Raw genomic sequence first — 18,659 nt, 5'->3', positions numbered from 1 at the left:
GAAATTATGAAGCCGTACACCTGCAGTCCTGTTGCACCTCAGGCATTCTCAGTGGATCGACATTGACTGACTGTTGTTGGCCTGATACTCGATTTTTCCTAACCTCCCCCAACCCAAGGACCCAGGATGGTGTAGTCTAGACCTGGAGGTCATAACCCTCCTGGAGACCCACGAGCAGACCCATCACCTCTCTCAGCAAACCAGATCAATAGCTTTGTGTAGTCTGGGCTGTCGGCCAGTGTTTACTTGTGTTGACCTCTGGAGCTCATGAAGAACAGCATAGGATAGATGACAGCAGAAACAGAGTAAAGCACCATGGTAGAGAAGATGAGGGCAGACAGTGGACAAGCTGAGGAGAGAAAGGCAGAAATACTGCGATCAAAGAAGAAAGAAACAGGGTCGGAGAGGAGAAAAGAGAAGCGTAGAGAGAACGCGGCGAGAGGGCAATAACGAGTGTTCAAGAGAAACCAAGTGGACCAACACCAAAGAGAAAGGAGTGGAGCAGAGGTGAGCGGAGAGCTTTGACAACGAGAGCGAGCAGGAGGATTGTTTAAGGAGTGTAGCTTGGGTCAGAGGTAAAGCCGAGGTATATCGGGTTATCATATCAGTCAGTCAGCTAGAGACTTCCAGCTATCACAGCCAGGGCACGTTGCTCTCAATCCCACACAATCCTCTTCTCTGTTCTCCAACCCAGCCCTATTGACAAATCTAAAACCAAGGTCAGAGCAGTGTTTACACAGCCTTTAGTCCAAATTACATCATCCAAACTCTGGCCCTGAGGATGCATCACACTGTCACTGAGAGTAAATGACCTGGCAGGCTGCCGTCCCGCTGGAAGAGGAGAAACAGAGAGACACAACGAGGGGGGTGGAGTCAAATTAAATAAAAAAATCTGAAACAGAAATGGCACATGAGCTTGGCATGTAAAAACTTATCAGGGTGCTCAATTTGTGCCCCCCCACAAAAAAATTCAATGCCCTCGAAACACACACACACACACACACACACACATTATTGTCTTACTGTCTGGGGCAGTGTTTTCCCTTTATGAGTCTACACAGTGAACAACAAGGGAGCATAATGCGTATTGTTGCTGGCTCCCAATAATGATGCATAACCCAGTGGCTGCACAGGAATATAATACCAATATGTCAGGTCTCTGATTTGGCCACAATTTGCATGGTTATAATAGCTTATCGACTGGCTCAAGGTTGAGCAGGGCCAGGCGGCTTCACTATAATGACTGGCCGTGTGCCTCCGACAGTTTATTTCAAGCCTCTGTGGCTCAGTCACCCGGCCCCCTATCTCGTCAATACCCAATCTTGATCCCACTATCTGCATCCTGACAAAGTCTGCACAAACACGTCCACCCCCCCTCCCATTGCCGACAACCTTACCTCCACCTCCTCCATCCCCTCCAACCCAGGGTGTTTTTCTCTAAATTATTCCTGTATCATATAAGCATTTCCCATGGAGATCAATACAGGTGCAATTCATTAGGCCTCCCAAAATCTGCTTGTCTGCAAGCATTTGCCCATATAACAGCTATCGACCCTTCCCGGTTTGGCCCGGTGCCTATCTCGTTCAACGTCTGCACGGCAGCACAACAGGCAGGCGAGCTGCAGAAGCAGAAACAAACTTTTTGAAATTAAAATTATGGATTTTGTTTGAAACAAGAAAAAAATAGGCTTTGATATGCCCTCTAAATAATAGCATTTGTATTTATGAAACAACTGAAAGTACTTTTTGATTTATATTATTTCAACAGATCCAGCCACTATTTTAGTTTTATTCGCAATTTAAAATTTTGCAGGGAAAATTCTTAAAATAGAAGTTGCCCGAATTTACCATTTTCTTGCCATTGCTTCAGTATGACATAAACTTGTGTGACATTTCCAAAACTAGATGCAGTAGTAATAGTAGAAAAACGAGACCTTCCCCGTCTAACTTAATTCCAAAACTGATGATTAATTCAGCAAATTATCAGGTAAAATAAAGTTTGTTCTGATGGGATTTCAGCAATATGTTTGCTATTTTAGAACTACACATTAAAGGTTAATATTGAAAATAATTGTTGAACAAATGCATTACATTTACAGTACATACTTACATACATACCAAGTTTTCCATTCAAATAAAAAGCTTTTTATAAAAAAGTTTTTTTTCCAAAAGCAAATAATACCAGGTAAAGAAACACACACACACTCCGATCTTGGCGATGAAAGCCGTGAAGCTTTTAACTAAAAATTTAAAAGTGGAAATGAATCGAAAATTTAAAATAATCTTATCACAGAGAGTAAAATTAAAACACTTAGAAAAAAGGGAAGTAGAGAGAGGAGGGACTTGAATATGTGCCTTAAAACAATAGATAGCAGTATAGAAGTGAGGAAAAGGACAGAGTAACTGTTGTCAGGCAGAGGTCTGTCTTGTCAATGAAAGTCCTTTCCTTCCCAACAGACTACAACACTTGACAGTGTTATTGCTCCAACACTAACATTCTCTGGGTCAGTGTCAAGGGCACCAACTTGAGAGAAAGTCCTTAAGGGTAGGGGAAGGAGGTCAAACAAGAAGACCCTGCACTCCCTGCTCTTCTAAGTTGAGACCAGTGATTATAGCTATTCATAAAATAAAAAAGTTCACAACTTTTTTGCACAAAATTTGTGATTCATTGTAAAATCAAACATTTTTTTCTGTAAGATTTTGTTGAAAATTTCCATCTTTGTGTTGTGAGAAAAACATTGAAACCAGGATCAATAAAAACTCATGAAAACATTGTGATTTTGCTGACATTTTTTACATACATGTCAGTATATCCTCAATGATTTCCTTTTTAAACATCAGTTACCAGACAAATGGTACGCAACAGTGTCTAACAAGGAAAACCCCCATTACCACTCACATGAAAGCACAAAACAAGTCTATTCGGATATTTGACAGAAACAAACTAATTAGAAAATCCCACCTGTAGTTTTTTTTGAACATCAGAAAAAAAAATACTGTTTTAAGATTTTCGTTTTGATCAAAAGGTGAATGATAGGTTGCACTGTATTTAAAAAAAACAAAGCCCCAAAAGCATCCCACTGGTTGTCTGATCACAAACCTATCCCATTGCTTTGACAAATCAATTCCGAAATATCTCTGTTTTGGCTGTTAAGAAGCCATTTCCAAAATACAAAGGAGGAGGAGGGGGGCTAAAAGGAGAAGAAAGGGATAAATCAAAAGGGGTGGTGGAAACAGGCAAGCAGTGGTCCTCGGTCGAGAGGTCAGAGTGAAGGCAGTGCGGCCATGCCCACTGTGGGCACTCAGCTGGAACTAAATGTGGACGCCGAGACGCCAGATATTGGAGCACTGCCAAGGACCTCTCACCCTGCAGCGCTTTCTCTCTCTCTTTTTACCCAACAATGAGTGAGAACTCACCGCCTCCCGCCCCACAACCCCACTCCACCTGCCCCCCCGACTCCCCCATACTACATCCCCCTACCCCATTTCGCACTCATTCTGTCATTCAGCTTAACATGTTCATTACGGCAAGCGCGGGGATGGTGAAGGAGGGGGTGAACTTTAAATTTCTGATAGCGATGTTGCCCAAAATATTACACTTATTTATATTTCAACACCCCTCTAGGTGATTGGGTGGTTATGGCCCTGAGTGTGTGCTCATGCAGGACCACCCTCTCTGGGATGTGTGGGAGAGACAATGGGCCAGTGAACTAGCCCAAACAGCTGTGAGTGAGCTGGGTGTCATACCACCTCCACACACACACACACACACTCAGACACACACACACACACACACACACACACACACACACACACACACACACACACACACACACACACACACACACACACACACCATCTGTGAACACCAACACATGACAGAGCAAATAGGATTACAGTATGGAGGAAGACAAGGAGGATGATCCAAACACCATAATATCATTTCCAAGATTGGACAGGGATGGGGCAGGGCATGGGGCGGGCTGGGGTGAGGGGTTTACTAGAGGGTGGGGCAGGGGCTTAGCTGGTCAGAGGTCAGACCTACAGTGCAGTGATCTAATGGCTGTCTAGTTTGTGCACCAAAGCTTAGCTGATGTTTTCAGAAAAAAAGATACAGAAACTAGGCCAGGATTCAAGAGATGAAAAGCACCACAAATAGCACACCGGATAAATGAAATGCACCAAAGTTCATGTAGTTCAAACCTTGTTTATCTAAACTCCTCAGAGACTGAAGTCATTCAGAGGAAAATATTTGATACACACAGAAATCCTTGATTACAATTTATGAAATATAAAACATCCATGTACATACATGCATTTTGCATTGTAATTTATAGCTTATATGTATCACCACTGTTTATGTTATAAGAAGAACAAGACATTGTTTGTAGGAGGTTTTATTTCAAGATAAACTAAAGTCCGTGTTTATGTTTCCAAAGGGTTAGTGCCGTGGATTTTAGAGCTTTTAGCCCCTGCTGTGTGAAGGTTACAGGCCCACATTGGACATAAACCTTATGACATGGCCAACATAATAAATACTGTGTGTCAGCTACGATTAGACCCTCGGGTTAAATCCTTGGTGTACCCTGTCATTCGAAAGAAACATTTTCATATCACTTTATTATCATGTGATTTGTCAACTAATATTGAATGTATTAAAAGAGATTATGGTTGCATTAGAGGATTAAAGGTCTTTTAAGGAACCAGGAATGAATGCAGAATGACCCCATAACCATCCATGCACACGTGCAGAATATTCACACCAACCTCGCCATATATGAAAGAGATTACAATTCGATTTCCAGAATTAAACCACAAAACATTTCTCTCTCATCAATCCGTTCATCCATACATGTGTTCATTTCTCTGTTGATTGGTTCAAGGGCCTGTCTGTGACAGAAAAAGGTTGATCCTGGGGCCAGAGAAGGGCAGGAATGCCAAGCATGGGTTTAAGCTGTAAGGTAACATCTATGTCAAAAGCCTCATCGTGTGTAAGATTAAATCTCTGGACCGGGTTGGGCAGGTCTTGAGTAGGAACTACTGAGACAATCTAATATGAACACATCCAGCGTGGTCCACAGGAGCCAGCCTGACATGTGACTGGCTGCGACACCTCAAGGTGAAAGGTCAATACAGATTTCAGCAAATCTGAGCAGGCACGGCATGAGCTTATATTCAGGCAGGGGAGGGGGCATGGCTTGGCCTCCAACCCTTACCCGATAAGACCCTTGAAGTTTTTTACACTGACCTAGACTTGACTCCTTCATCTGGGATGTTAGCTATACTAATTACTGCCTGATAGCCGTCTGGTGCCAAATGCAATTCACATCCCCTGGATTCTCCTCGACTCTGCTCCAACAGCTGGTGCCAACCTTACTTAGCTCTCATGAAGTGTTTTAGACACAAAGTGCGAGCCCCCACCTTTCTTCTGCTCTGGCAATCTACGTCTTTTGTTTAGGGTTTTGTTATCTGGCCACATGTTGTTCAGAGGGCAAAGGGGAGCTGCACTATGTAACATCAGAAGGTCAGCTGGCATGCACTCTTAAAGAAAAAAAGCATTTCATAAGCCAAACAAAAGGGGATTAAAATGGCGCCAAAGATGGATTTGGAATCTACTGACCCCACCCATTAACATCTCAACGACAAACTGTCTCCTCTTTGGCTTGGGATTCTTTTGGGACAAGGTAGGGTGGAGGTGATTGGAAGCAGAGCCAGAACCACACAGCGGTCAGGTGACTTTGGCTCAAGGATGGGTAAGGAGACACTCCACCAGAGTCAGGAGACCCAATTTATTTCCACTATGCCCTAAGGCCCCCCTGTCCAACCTTGTGGCGCCCTCTACTACCTGATCTGCATGTCTACCACTTGGCCTTAGAACCTCTTCTGTGCCCTCTGGGCTACTGCAGCAGCTAGTCATATCTGGGAACCCAGAGCAGACCCAAATCAATGTGAGTTTGTCTGTGATTATCAGCATGTGGGTGCAGCATGTGTGTGGTGTGTGCGTGTGTCTTTGGGGTTGTATCACTAACCGTGTCTACATGTGTAAGGCTATCTCTGAGCATGTCCATGTGCATTCGAATCTGTGAGCATGCTTGCAGTATGTGTGTGTGTGCATGTGGCCAAGTGGCCTGTCCATGTTGATTAGATAGGAGGTGAGCCCTGCAGTAGGCCGACATACTGGCTGACCAACACACGGATGAAGCAGAGGCAGGAGGGAAGACGGGAGTGGTGATTTTCCGCTGGCGCTGTAGTTTAGCCCTGAGAGGCTCACAGAGGTGATAACCAGTCTGTCTCTAGGTCACCCAGATAACATGCTCGTATACACAGCATTCTTCTTCTTGGGAGGATGTACGCACAAGTGTAGGTGAGTATCTGTAGGTTCAGAATAGCATGCACATATATCTTCAACCAAGTATAAAGGCTGACACCACAAAACCACACCTCTCAACATGACCTGTCACAGTTGACAGGGGCCCTCAGGGGAATTAACTCAAGTCTGAAAGGACAGACATAAAGTGAAAAAAAGATATAAATAGAAATGATATGACAATGCCAGTGGACAAGACTCCAGACTATAATGAAAAAGACAGAATATTTGCACCATGTAACAAGATCAAGATGTGTTTCATTGGCCTCATCTCAATTTGAGAAACCACTTAAAACAAAATCACATTGGGAAAATGGAGAGTAAGACAAGTGTGACTAACATTTGAAATTAAACCATTTAAAAATCAAGGCAACTGTTTACAAAGGGATCGTTTTGGTGGTAAAACAAACCCACTTAGTTGCAGACTGAGGAAAACATTCTATGCTACACTTTATGACACTGTTGCTCAGTGCCAGACCATTTTCAGAGCTGAAAAGTCAGCTGACACGCAGGTCAAAGGTCACCTGGTTCTGCCCAGAGCAGTGACAGGCCAGCGACGGTCAGAGGATGTTGGTGGATAAACAAGAGGAGCAGGAACAGAGGGTTGAGGATTAGGAGCCATAGCATCAGTGAGGGATCAGCGCAGCCTATCTCATTACTCCCGGGCACAATAAGCACAACAACTCTCCAAGCACTTTATAATTGCTGCTTCCTAGGCTACAAACAAGCTGTGTTTATTACCCCGTTCTACTCTTCGGTGCTTTCACTGGAAAAAATATCATCCTCTAATTGCCACATTTCTCTAATACTAGCGCACATCGGTTTCACGGGCGGTTTGTCTCCTGTCCTGGAGATGGCTGGTTAATAAAGTTTTTATCTGTCAACACAGAGCACAGGGGAGGATCCAAGGTCAGTGCTGCATACTCAAAACCTGGCTGGTTGTGGAATCTACCATCACTTTTGTTTACATAATTATATAAATAAGATGTAATTTTCTTTTCTCAGCAAAAAAAGACAAATAAACATTATAATTTGAGGCTGATTATGACTCAAGGACTTTCAAGGATGATTTTTTTCCCTTCATTTTCTAATCATCTCTTTGGCAATTATGTGCATTCCAAATATATTCTCACAGCTTCTATGTTTGTTCTTTTTTTATTTCATAACAATCACATTAAATGTGCATTTAATTATAACCTAATTGTGCAGAAGAGAAGAGAGGGGGTAAAACTGCTGCCACAATATATCAAAAAGGTTTAGCTAAACAGGAGCAGCGAGTTTAAACTAACAGAAGAAACATCAAAACCCTTCGCTCTCACACACTTAGTGTGCTCACAAAAAACATAGTGACATATCAAATTGACTGGGTTCTGCAGATGTTGGATCTCAGCGTGGGTTCTGCAATCTAGTAGCTGTGCATTCAGCACATGTGTGTGTATGTGTGTGTGTGTATTAATTAACAGCTAAACCTTATGAACTGGCCTCTTGAACCCATAACAATAACAGTCTCCATTTAAAAAGAAGAGTATAAAAAGCTCAACAAAGCACAATAAAAGATCAGTAGAATAACAAAAAGTCTAACTTGCACCTAATTATGTTTAATACGTACTTCTAGGGAGCCACATTCACACAATCTAATTAAAAGTGAGGTGCAACTGGATTCTGTTTGCACCACAACATAATTACCACGTCTGTATTTAGAGTCATTTACAAATTGTTCACCACTGTAGGTGAATTAAGATAAGTTGGCAGCTAAACTCCATCTGACCCGTTTGAGGGGAATACAAACCAAAATAAGTAGTTGGTCTAGTGATAAAACACCAGCTTTAACTGTGAAACTGTAATGCTTGCAGTAAATAAAACTATTCTGAAGAAATATTTATAAATATGACAAAAAACTTGCATCCATCAGTACTTGAGTTGCTCTTCCTTCATTATCATATTAAGATACATTATACAGTCACATTCATGTTCTTAACCCTAGCTTAGAATTAGCTACTCTTTTATCATGTGGCAGTGTGAACTGGTGGCACGCTCATACGATTAATCAAAAGATTAACCTCTCCCTGCTCTAATCTCCTTTGTCCCATCAACAAACTTCACCTAGTGGCAGTGGCAGAACCTGTGAGTAAACAGTACGTTTACTGCCAAAACACTGCCAATATCTTGTCTAAAATAGGACCACGTTTTCAGAAGTAATGCATGCATCAATTAATGGAATATGTTTTCAAATAAATGTGGTGCTACTGAGGTATGAGGTCTTTCTATTCCTCTCATCTTCTCGCAGACAAGGTCAACACCAATAATGATGATAAGTAGCATCAGAGAGTTGTTACTACATGGATAACATCACTCCAACACTTGTTGCATGGCAACTTATGGCCTGTTAATGAGGGCACGGTGATACTGGGAGACTACTGGATGAGGGTGATTGCTAAGAGTCATAATGCTACCACTGGTCACGATTTGCTGTGCCCCACTGAGGCTTATTGGATTAATTCCACACCAGGGAATGCATCTTAAACCAGTCTAAAGCCACAAAAAAAACCAGCACGTTGTTTTGGTATTTTTAACTTAATGACAACACAAATTCAGGAGAAGTAGCTACAATCCCATATGACCCCTGAAGATCAAGAATAAACTGGCCACCATTTTCATCCACATCCTTACACTCCGATCCTGTCGACTCCACAGCCATCAAATGTGGTATATACGCGGTTTCTGTGTTCTTTTTTTTCTAAGTGGTTTGCCACATGTCGAGGTCAGGGGCAAAGGCTGGGCGGATTAGAGCCTATATCGAGTCAATGAGAAGAGGCCATATGGGCAAATGAGATCCATGTCCGTGAAGCACTAATCTTGGGATGCCCTCTAAATGACCAGGGATGGACACTATCCACAGCAGCTCAGAGGCTTGGGGATTCGAAAGCAGCCCGTGGCCGGCTCTGCTGTACGTTAGCTCCCCCATCTGACCCTGCATGCTTAGAGAGGAAAGAGCCTGGCCTTGAACATGAAAGATGATTAAAAAAACACAAACACCAGTACACAAATACAGTGCACTATGCAACTGTATTGATGCAATTCCTTTGAAAGGTACACAGATTGAAATTTAAAACATATCATATGAAGAAATGGTCACAATGTTTAGAATATGTGCAGTAAAAGTTGTTTCTCAAATCGTTATACAGTTCCCCCTGCATCTGAACCTTACTGTTTTTAATGCGGGTGAAAAAGTATGTCCTTATGTCAATGAGTAGGATCCAATTCAAAGCATGGGCAATATAATGACATACATGCTGTATGCTGTAGATACATATGTCTTTAAGGGAAATAATATCTATAGAAGGAAGTATATAGTTATTAGCAGACTGCAGACTAAAAAGCTTGGTGTTTGCCCCATAGCAAGTAAAAGCACACACACACGCACACGCACACACACACACACACACACACACACACACACACACACACACACACACACACAAAACATAAATACAGCAGTAGGAGGTATGGCAAGAGAAAAAATAAAAGTGGAGATAAAACAAGAAGGAGGGGGGTATTTATTAGAGATCCTGTCCCAGTGATTGGCTGCGAGGCGGGTAGCAGAAGGACAAATGGACAAATCTGAGGAGCTAATAAGAGTGAATACAGAACGGCCCTCATGGGCAAATCTGGCACTAAGATGATAATGAGATTATAAAACCCCACTATATTGCAGCAAATTGTATAAGTGTTTCATTGAACCTTGTTGAACTTTCATTTATGCATGCCAGGCTCTTTCCCTTTTTGTCTCTCCCCTTTCTTCTTTTCCTCGGGATGATGGGTAGAGTATGCGGAAAGAGGAGAGGATAAAAATGCCTCCCTCCTGGATGGAGTTTACCTAGTGCAGGGGTGAACTGAAGACCACAGACTGGGCTTTCCAGACACGCTTCTAGTTAGCATAATCGCAATAGCCTAAACTGTTAAAGCAATAGTGCTCTGCATATGAGATGTGATTCTAAATCACACTTCACATCTTGTCAGCATCCTTCATGCATGCCTAAAATATCTATGCCCAGCAGTAAATACATCAGAGAGCCAACAGCATCAACATCTACAAACCTGTATTTTTGTTTTGCTCAAGGCTTTGATATTTTCCAGTGGAAAATAAACCAGTTTTAACTAAATTTAACAATTAAGTTTTTAAGTTGTTTGTGAGTCATCACAGACCATGACAGTTATGATCTTATCACACTACCGAGATTCAATTTTTTTTTGTGTAAATGTCACTGTTGTCAAATTACATCAATTTTGTATTTGAAAGGCTGTTGGAAATTAAATACATAGCTCTCAAATACTTTACAACTTTCTATACTACAACTAATCTATTAAAAAACACTATAACCATTATGTGAATGCTGCTACTAATAAAAATAACATTATCTTAAATAAATAATCAAAGCATTTTCTTCACATAACTCAGATCAGTTGCAAAGATAAGCTAAGACAACATTCCAAGAAATGCACGTCATTGCTCAAGAATGATATCGTTTTTAACTTTGACAAGATTGTACAATTATTAGCTTAACATATTGATCAACTTCATTTCCTCCTGTTTGTCAATTAAGACAAACAATAGGTAACACCCTCGTCTGGGACCTGTAGCAAGGGCTTGTCTATCGACTATGTCGGCATATCTTTGATTCTGATCTGGGTGAAGATAAATGTCTGACAGAAAGCAAAGCGCTGGAATAGATCAATAAACATGTAGAGTCCTTTAAAACTGAATCAAAGTGGTCGAGTCTTTGATCCAGAGGAAATATCCCTGAGAGACGGCAACATACATGATGGAACAGATTGCCCTGTCAACAAGGAACAATAGTGGTTCCTGACAATGGACTGGGGGCACTTCTGCGTCTACGACACTAAATTTATTTTTGGTGGAGGAATCCATCAAGGTTGGTTACATCTGGCCAGTTAAAGCAAGTTTAACAGGCCAAATGAACAAAAATGGAAGTTACAAACTAAAAAAGGATTGTTGTCAAAATTACCAAAAAGTAGGTGGGTCTGATAAGATTTCTTGTGTTTTTTTAGTGTGCCTGTCTTTAGAAGTATCTAAAAAGCTAGGCAAGTGGAGACATCATTGTATTAATGTATGATCCTAATCCCAGACGAGGGGAGAGAGAGAGCGGAGGAAAAGTTTTTTTCTTAACTTGCCATCATGTGAGCAAATGCTCACAAAATGGCAAGATGATCCAAAGTAGAGCGAGCCTCCATAATGATCTGACAGCCATTCTTATACACCATGCTGACAGGATTTCATACAATGCCAACAGCCAACGAATAGTCAGATTCTGCCACTCAGGACTCCAGAGACACCGTTTCATTTAATCAATCCAGTAACAGGTGGCCAGAGCATATATGAGGAAACAGCACTAGCAAATATTAAGGCAGATCATCATTCAAGGGCAAAATAAACAAAGCAAATTGAAAAAAGTCATAGATAAAGAAAAAACATCAGCAATTAAACTCAATCTTAAGCTTCAATGTCATTCTTTATTCAAGGTGAAATGCTGCATCCAAATGTGTTCTACTTAACAAAAAGTCACATTCACATCTTTTTATTCAGAGCCGAGTTAAATTTAGCCGAGGAACCTTTAAGTTGACAAATCATAAGCTATTTATTCTCTTTTAGCTGTCCTGACAAAAAACTTCATCTACTCTTGCAAACTTTCAATTCCCTCCAAATCAAATGTCAGAGAGTCGAACAAAAGTAAAAGAAAATAGCTAAGAGGGAAGATATTCTGTCAAGTCAACACTCTCCGTTGCTCATATCCTCTGTTTATCTCAACAGACTCTTGATAATGAGCCAAGGACTTCAGCCAAGGCAGCTGAGAGTTAAATACATTGCAATCCATATTTTCACAAAAGAGCCTGGCACTCTTTGAGTTCTATTTGACAGGTGCTCCACCATATAACAGATCCTATATGTTTGCCCATTCTTGTTCCCAGCAATTGATACCTTGGCACTCTAGTCAAGAAGTGGATCGCTAAAAGATGAGTGGCATCACCTTCAGACAGGTTTAGTCATATTCTGTCTTATTCTTCCTGAGCTACCATGAGAACTTGCCCTAAAGACGGTGATCTTTTATGTCTTGTGCTTTATTTTTATACATTTCCACAACATTCAGTCAGGCATATTTAGTAACTTTGGATGTGTGGGATCTCCACCAAGGTCTAGTTTCTTGTGGATTGAAACAATGTTTGACTGCACAGCATGAGCTTGTAACGAATCACCTACTGGTAGGTCAGTGGGGTTTAACCTCCTACGCTTCTCAGGTTGGGATGTTGTAAGGACCTGCCCTTGGATGCCAAGTTAGGGTGATCTAGCCATTTATAGGAATTACCAGGTCCATGCTTATTGGCTAAACCAGAGGAGGCAAATTTCTGAAGGTCTCTGTCTGTGCAGGTACAATGCATAAGCTTCATTTTCACTTGTTGAATCTAAACACAGTTAACAAACAAGCTCCCTTTTCCTCAGCTGTAACATACCATGAATGATCCAAATCTAATTTTTAATGCCACATAAAACAGAATTGAGAACATAAATACAAACAGCAAAGTCTCTTCCATCTTAACACCAGCTGTGCATGTTTTTCTTATTTAGCACATGTATAATCAATGTACTGAGAACATGATAGAGATTCCAGGCATTTTTTTGACTCCAAACACTCAGATGACAGGGCTTTTTAATGGTAAAAATGTGTGTTAGCCTGTCAAAACAGTTTCAAATCTGTTAAGCAAGTTTACAGACTATAATCCACAGCCCAACAGATCTCAGTCTGCCTTAACCTTCAGTTTGCAGTTTCCAGTTTTTGTGATTCTGAATGAGTGAATTAACTGTGCAAGTTATTTTCCATCTCTAACATGGAACATGGTCTCTCTTATTGTCTCTCAGGGTAACAGAAAATCAGAGCATCCATTGAGAAAACACCTGGCTGAGATCTCCAATAATGTCCAGCTGGTCATTGTAAAATCAGTCAATTTGTTTTTGTACCATTTCTATACCAAGGTCAAGAAAGTTTGTTTTGTTCTTACAGAAAATACAGACATGCTGCTGAAGATTTACTTCTCCAAGAAATTTCATGCCACAAAGCCTCAACAACTAAACCTTCCCCTTCAGAGTCTCTATAACCCAAATCACAGAAATCCATACGAAGGATAAAAGGGAATACATAACAAGATCTCTGCAAAGCTCTGATATATAGTAGTCTCCCATTCTTTCCACTCTGACCACCTGATTTCTGACAAAACTTGTCTTCTTTTTTTCAACTCCATGCCTTTCAATATGACCCCACCACTGTTGCCTCTGGTTTAACTGTTGCAACCAGCCAATCACCACCCAGTAAAGATTTTCCATGCACTAAAGAAAAACAAACTATCAGAGATTCTCATTGTTTGATAGTTGGGTATCAAAAGGAACTATAAGTGCATAGAAACATCACAAAGAGTACTCTTGAATCAGTCCTTAAGTTAAAGAAATCTATTATAATTTGGTATTTTGAACATAGGTCATTTGATATCAACATATAATTACAAATCAAATCAAAAGGTGATTCTATCTCACAAATCGGCACTTTTTCTTTTCTTTCACAAATTTCTGACAGACACACCAATCTCAGACATCAGCAGTCAGCATTTTCCACATTGTGATGATATGGTTTGTCACAAATGCGACCCAGACAATAGACTTGATGCAACCTCAGTGAATCCAGGTCAGGGGTTAGAGTCTGGTTCAGCAGAGTTTACATGTCTATATCCTGCAACACCAACACAACTTGTGCCGGTCAGGCTAAGAAAACACAAATGTGAAAACACAGGCACAAACACATATAGAATTTTGTGTGTTCTTCCATCGAGGCAGCAGACTTCCACCTTACCAAGCTGAAAAAACAGTGGTTGGGTGAGGTTAATTTGAATGGGCCTGGGTTTCCTCTTAAAGAGTTAAGTCACACAAACATCAATCAGACGTGTGTGTGTGTGTTGAAGAGGTGCAGACAGCTAGAGCTGTTTCATGGTCAGCAGTGCGTAGATCAGGGAGGTGAGGGTTATGCGTAGTCAAGTCAAACCTACAGCAGGACAAAACTCACTGGCAATAAGAGAATGAAAATATGTGTGTGTGCGTGTGTGCGCTTTGTATCAGCCTGTCTGCTTTTATTCTCAGGCACTCTTTTGTGTCTGTGGTATCTTGGTACATTAATAACACTGAGCCACAGAAGTATGAGCCTTAGGTGAAGAAGAAAGGCAGAGTGACCTCTCATGTCATTGCACAGGAATTATTTCTCATTTCTGTAACAATATTGCATCACTTTTCCAGCCAACTCCCTGCTATTTTCATTCAAGATAGAAAAATCAAGAAATCCTTTCAGCAAAATCCTCACTTTTAATTATACAGAGCATAGTGGGGAAGCAAGAAAGTTGGGCGCATAAAAAAAAATTACATACAGTAGCGTACTTATGTTGTGAAAGAAAATGAAAGTGAGTCTCTTTCTGCAGTCCATTAGGGTTAATTACAGCCTTGTGTTGGGATGCTTGTAACAGAGCAGGGATGGTAATTAAAGTACAGGTAAGACATTAACTTACTTTTGTTAGCCATTAATCAGTGTTTACCTTCAGAGAGCTCTCCCTTTGTAATTAATAATCAGCTTGGACAATGAGTAATCACCCAAGAGGAACTCGTGTGTACATGTGTGTGTGCTTATGTTTGTCTGTGTATTAGCAAAGGGCGTTTTTCCCACCTTTGAAATAGCATCTTTACTGATCAAACAACAGATCATCCATCTTAACAGGAAAAAAGTCAATAAATCAAGCAGCAAAAACAGAGGAGGACATTCCAAGAAAATCATGATATGACTGGATTTTTCCTCCATTTTATTCCCCACTATCTCTTCATTGTCTCTAATGTTGTGTTTATACTTCGCCCTGGCATCTAAACAGCATTGTACATTTGGAATGATCACATCTTGGGAAGGCCTCAGCAACCCCACTTAACCAGCACCCCACTCCCCAACTTTTTTCTGTCAGCCAATAGAAACTACACACACACGCACGCACACGCACACGCACACACACACACACACACACACACACACACACACACACACAAACAAAGGGAGCTTTTCCAGCAGGAGATTGGTTCCACTTTATCTGCATATTGAGCCTGTGTTCGGCGTGCTCCTAACTGATAAAATTCTGCTAGTGTGCCAGGCCACTGCCAAACGCCAGAGCAATGACCTTCTTGGTGGAACAAATTCCTTTTGCAAGACGGAAAAAAAAGATGGAGTGAAAGGAAGAAAGATTGAGACAAAAAAATAGAAAAAAAATGAAAGGGAGGGCAGCTAGCCAGTCAAATGCGAAGGGAATGGGTCCAGGTTTTATCGCATTTAAAACAAGAAATGGAGACGTTAGCGGACACCCCCGCTTTGCGTTATTCTCCCTCCCTCTTTGGGTCCTTCCAGCCCCGTCAGATTGCCATGCTGGTATACCGGCGTTGCTTCACAGATGATTAGGAATAACAGACAAGCTCTGCCTCCACTTCTCCCTACCTCCTTCTGCCAAGAGTCTACCAGCATGGAAAACACAATCATCATATCATCACTGCACCACACAGGGAGGCAGAACGCAGGCGGAGGAGGGGAAAAGGAGGATGTATAGAGAAAGTCAGAAACAGAAGAAGAGTAAGGAGAGAGATAAAAACAGAACAGCAAGACTCGTCCTTCAACCCGATCCTCCGTCATAATGCCTGACCAGTCTCAGTGCCCATATTTAAGCACACATCCAATACTTTGTTAGCCTTCAGACACTGTAGTGTGTGTGTGTCTGATCACATGCCATTCTCCACAGCAGCCGAGTCGCCCCGGGCCCGACTCAGTCTGGCTCCACACTAGAGTGGTGGTTCACACTGTGATGTGTATGTCTGCATATGTGCATGTGTCTATGTGTGCATGCATGGCAACAAGGATTCACCAGTCTGTTCTGTGTTGCTGAGACTCTTATGGTCAATCCTGATCACCCACACCCACACACACACACACACACACACACACACACACACACACACATACTCTAACCATGGCAACCCAGACAACAGCAGCCATGGTGGCAGAAGAGGTGACTGTTGGGAGCTGTATGTGTGTTGATTGAAGTGCCGGGCCACGATGCCCTGACAGCCTTCCCTCAACCTTCTCTCAACCTCGTCACCTCTGCTGCTCTGCTGCGACTCTCACCACAATGGCTGCTGCCTGTGAACCTGCCAGGCTGCCAAGGACACAAAGACGACTGAGGCAACCTTTGACATCAGAAGCTGCCACCAAAAGACCAGAGACAAGCAGAGTTGGCAGCTCTGTTAACAGGCCAGAGACAATCTATTCAGCACGGTTAAAGTAGCAAAAGTCAATAGAGCACGAGTCAATAGTGCATACATACAGATAGACACTGTGTCAAACAGGTCTGTGTTAGGACAATGTCAGGCATGCCAACAGTTTCAAAAAGAAGACCTCGATATCTTGGCTCAGAGGTTGCTGTCTTTTGACCGACAGCAGTCACTGAGAGGAGACATAAAACATCAAGGTAAAAAACTGACATTTGGACATGAAATACAGTAGGAGTTTTGTATTGAAGGCTAGATGACATTTCAAGGAGCTGATTCACTGGTAGATGTTAAGGCCACCCACCCACACAGCTCCATGTGGAACATGGTGTTTTAGTGGCCGAGATGTGATAGCAGTGGTAGAGATGTATTCACTGACATGTGGAGCATGTGTAAGATGACCTATGCATTCACCATGATATCACTGAGGGGCTTTGAAGGGAATGAAATCACAAAGCAGGACCTTCAGACAGACGATGGAAATGAGTGATGAGGCAGGGATGTGTGTGTGCAACTGTGTTTGCACGTGTGCATACATGTAACAATCAATGCTTACACATATAGTAAAAACAGGTGCATTTACACTCATGACAGATAGGCTACTTCCTCTTTAAGGCTGGACTTTGTGTGGCTGTGTGTGTGTGTGCTTGTGCTTGTGCTTGTGCTTGCATGCCTGTATGTGTGCCACTCTTCAAACAACACTGCAATCATCATCTCTTATCAACGGTCATGTCGAGGATTACAGCTTTCATCCCTAATCCTACATTAAGGACACATTCTCATGATGGCCGTGACATCATCAAGGCCAAACAACCACAGAGAGGGCACAGGGACAGGAAGCCAAACACCGCAGGAAAGGATTAATGAATATAGGAGCAAGAGTAGATGATGAAAAAGAAAGAGGGCGCGACAAAGAAGACAAAAATAGAAACTAAATCAAACGCCACATTTCTTTAGCTTGTGTGTCAGACAGCCTCTATTTCTGTGTGTATCTGTGCTTCAAAATAATCTGCCACTGCTTTAGTTACTCAGTTTCTCTGACAATGATCCTTCACAATCAGCCCTGCTAAGACCTCCAATCTACCCAACACCCACGGGCATGTGAACACATACACACAAACAAGAATACTGTCAACTTACACAGCACATTGCACTGGCTGAACCCTGATAATCTTCACATTTACACTGCTGAGCACATGTACAGGGGTAAGAAAAAACATTGGCGGAGTGTATTTGAATTTTGCACATCTGTCATTTGTACAGATTTTTGCTATAAAATAATTTCCCTTACTTGCACTGGCACATCCTTTGTGATGGTCTCACACTGGCATATTGTATCCACCCTACTCTGAGCTATGACCACTGATATAGTGTCTAATAAAACCAACTAAACTTAATTTGCTTTGCTTTTTCTCCCTTTTTATGGCTACAGTTAATGAACATATCATTGATTGTTTCAGTATATTCATGACTGTGAAAATAACCACTCAAGTTTCTACTTAAACCAGTATTTTCATTTAAAACATGGAAAAATTGCCGCTCCCCACCAGCAATCCTCGCTGCCCCCATTGCTCCCACTGCTGGTGGCAGAGCTAATATGACTGCAAGATGATTGAGCTATTTGAGCTAACTGGGCTAACTAGCTAACGGCACCTGTAAGCCATGACTCTGGTAATATGCAAACCCTGTTTGTTTGGAGTATGAATTTGGCCGGTGGCCAGTTCTTACATATTGCAACTTTAACTATTACAACATCTGTGGGTGTGACCATTTTATCAGTACTCCCAACTACAGCTACCAACTAAAGTACTCACAATGCAACACAAATTTAACCTTTGACCTTAGAATAAAAACTTGCATAAGCTAACACTGACCCACAACTAGTGT

The 18,659-nt window shown here is 41.7% G+C and overlaps 1 protein-coding gene across 2 annotated transcripts in view; it reads right to left on the bottom strand.

The window, feature by feature from the left end:
* The window catches only part of arb2a (ARB2 cotranscriptional regulator A), a 152,604-nt gene that overhangs the window by 27,340 nt on the left and 106,605 nt on the right, over positions 1-18,659 (bottom strand). The window lies entirely within an intron of this gene.

This window comes from Pagrus major, chromosome 5 (genome assembly GCF_040436345.1).
Source record: "Pagrus major chromosome 5, Pma_NU_1.0".
NCBI lineage: Eukaryota > Metazoa > Chordata > Actinopteri > Spariformes > Sparidae > Pagrus > Pagrus major.
Note: the sequence above shows the minus strand (reverse complement) of the source record. Positions and strands in the feature narration are given on the sequence as shown.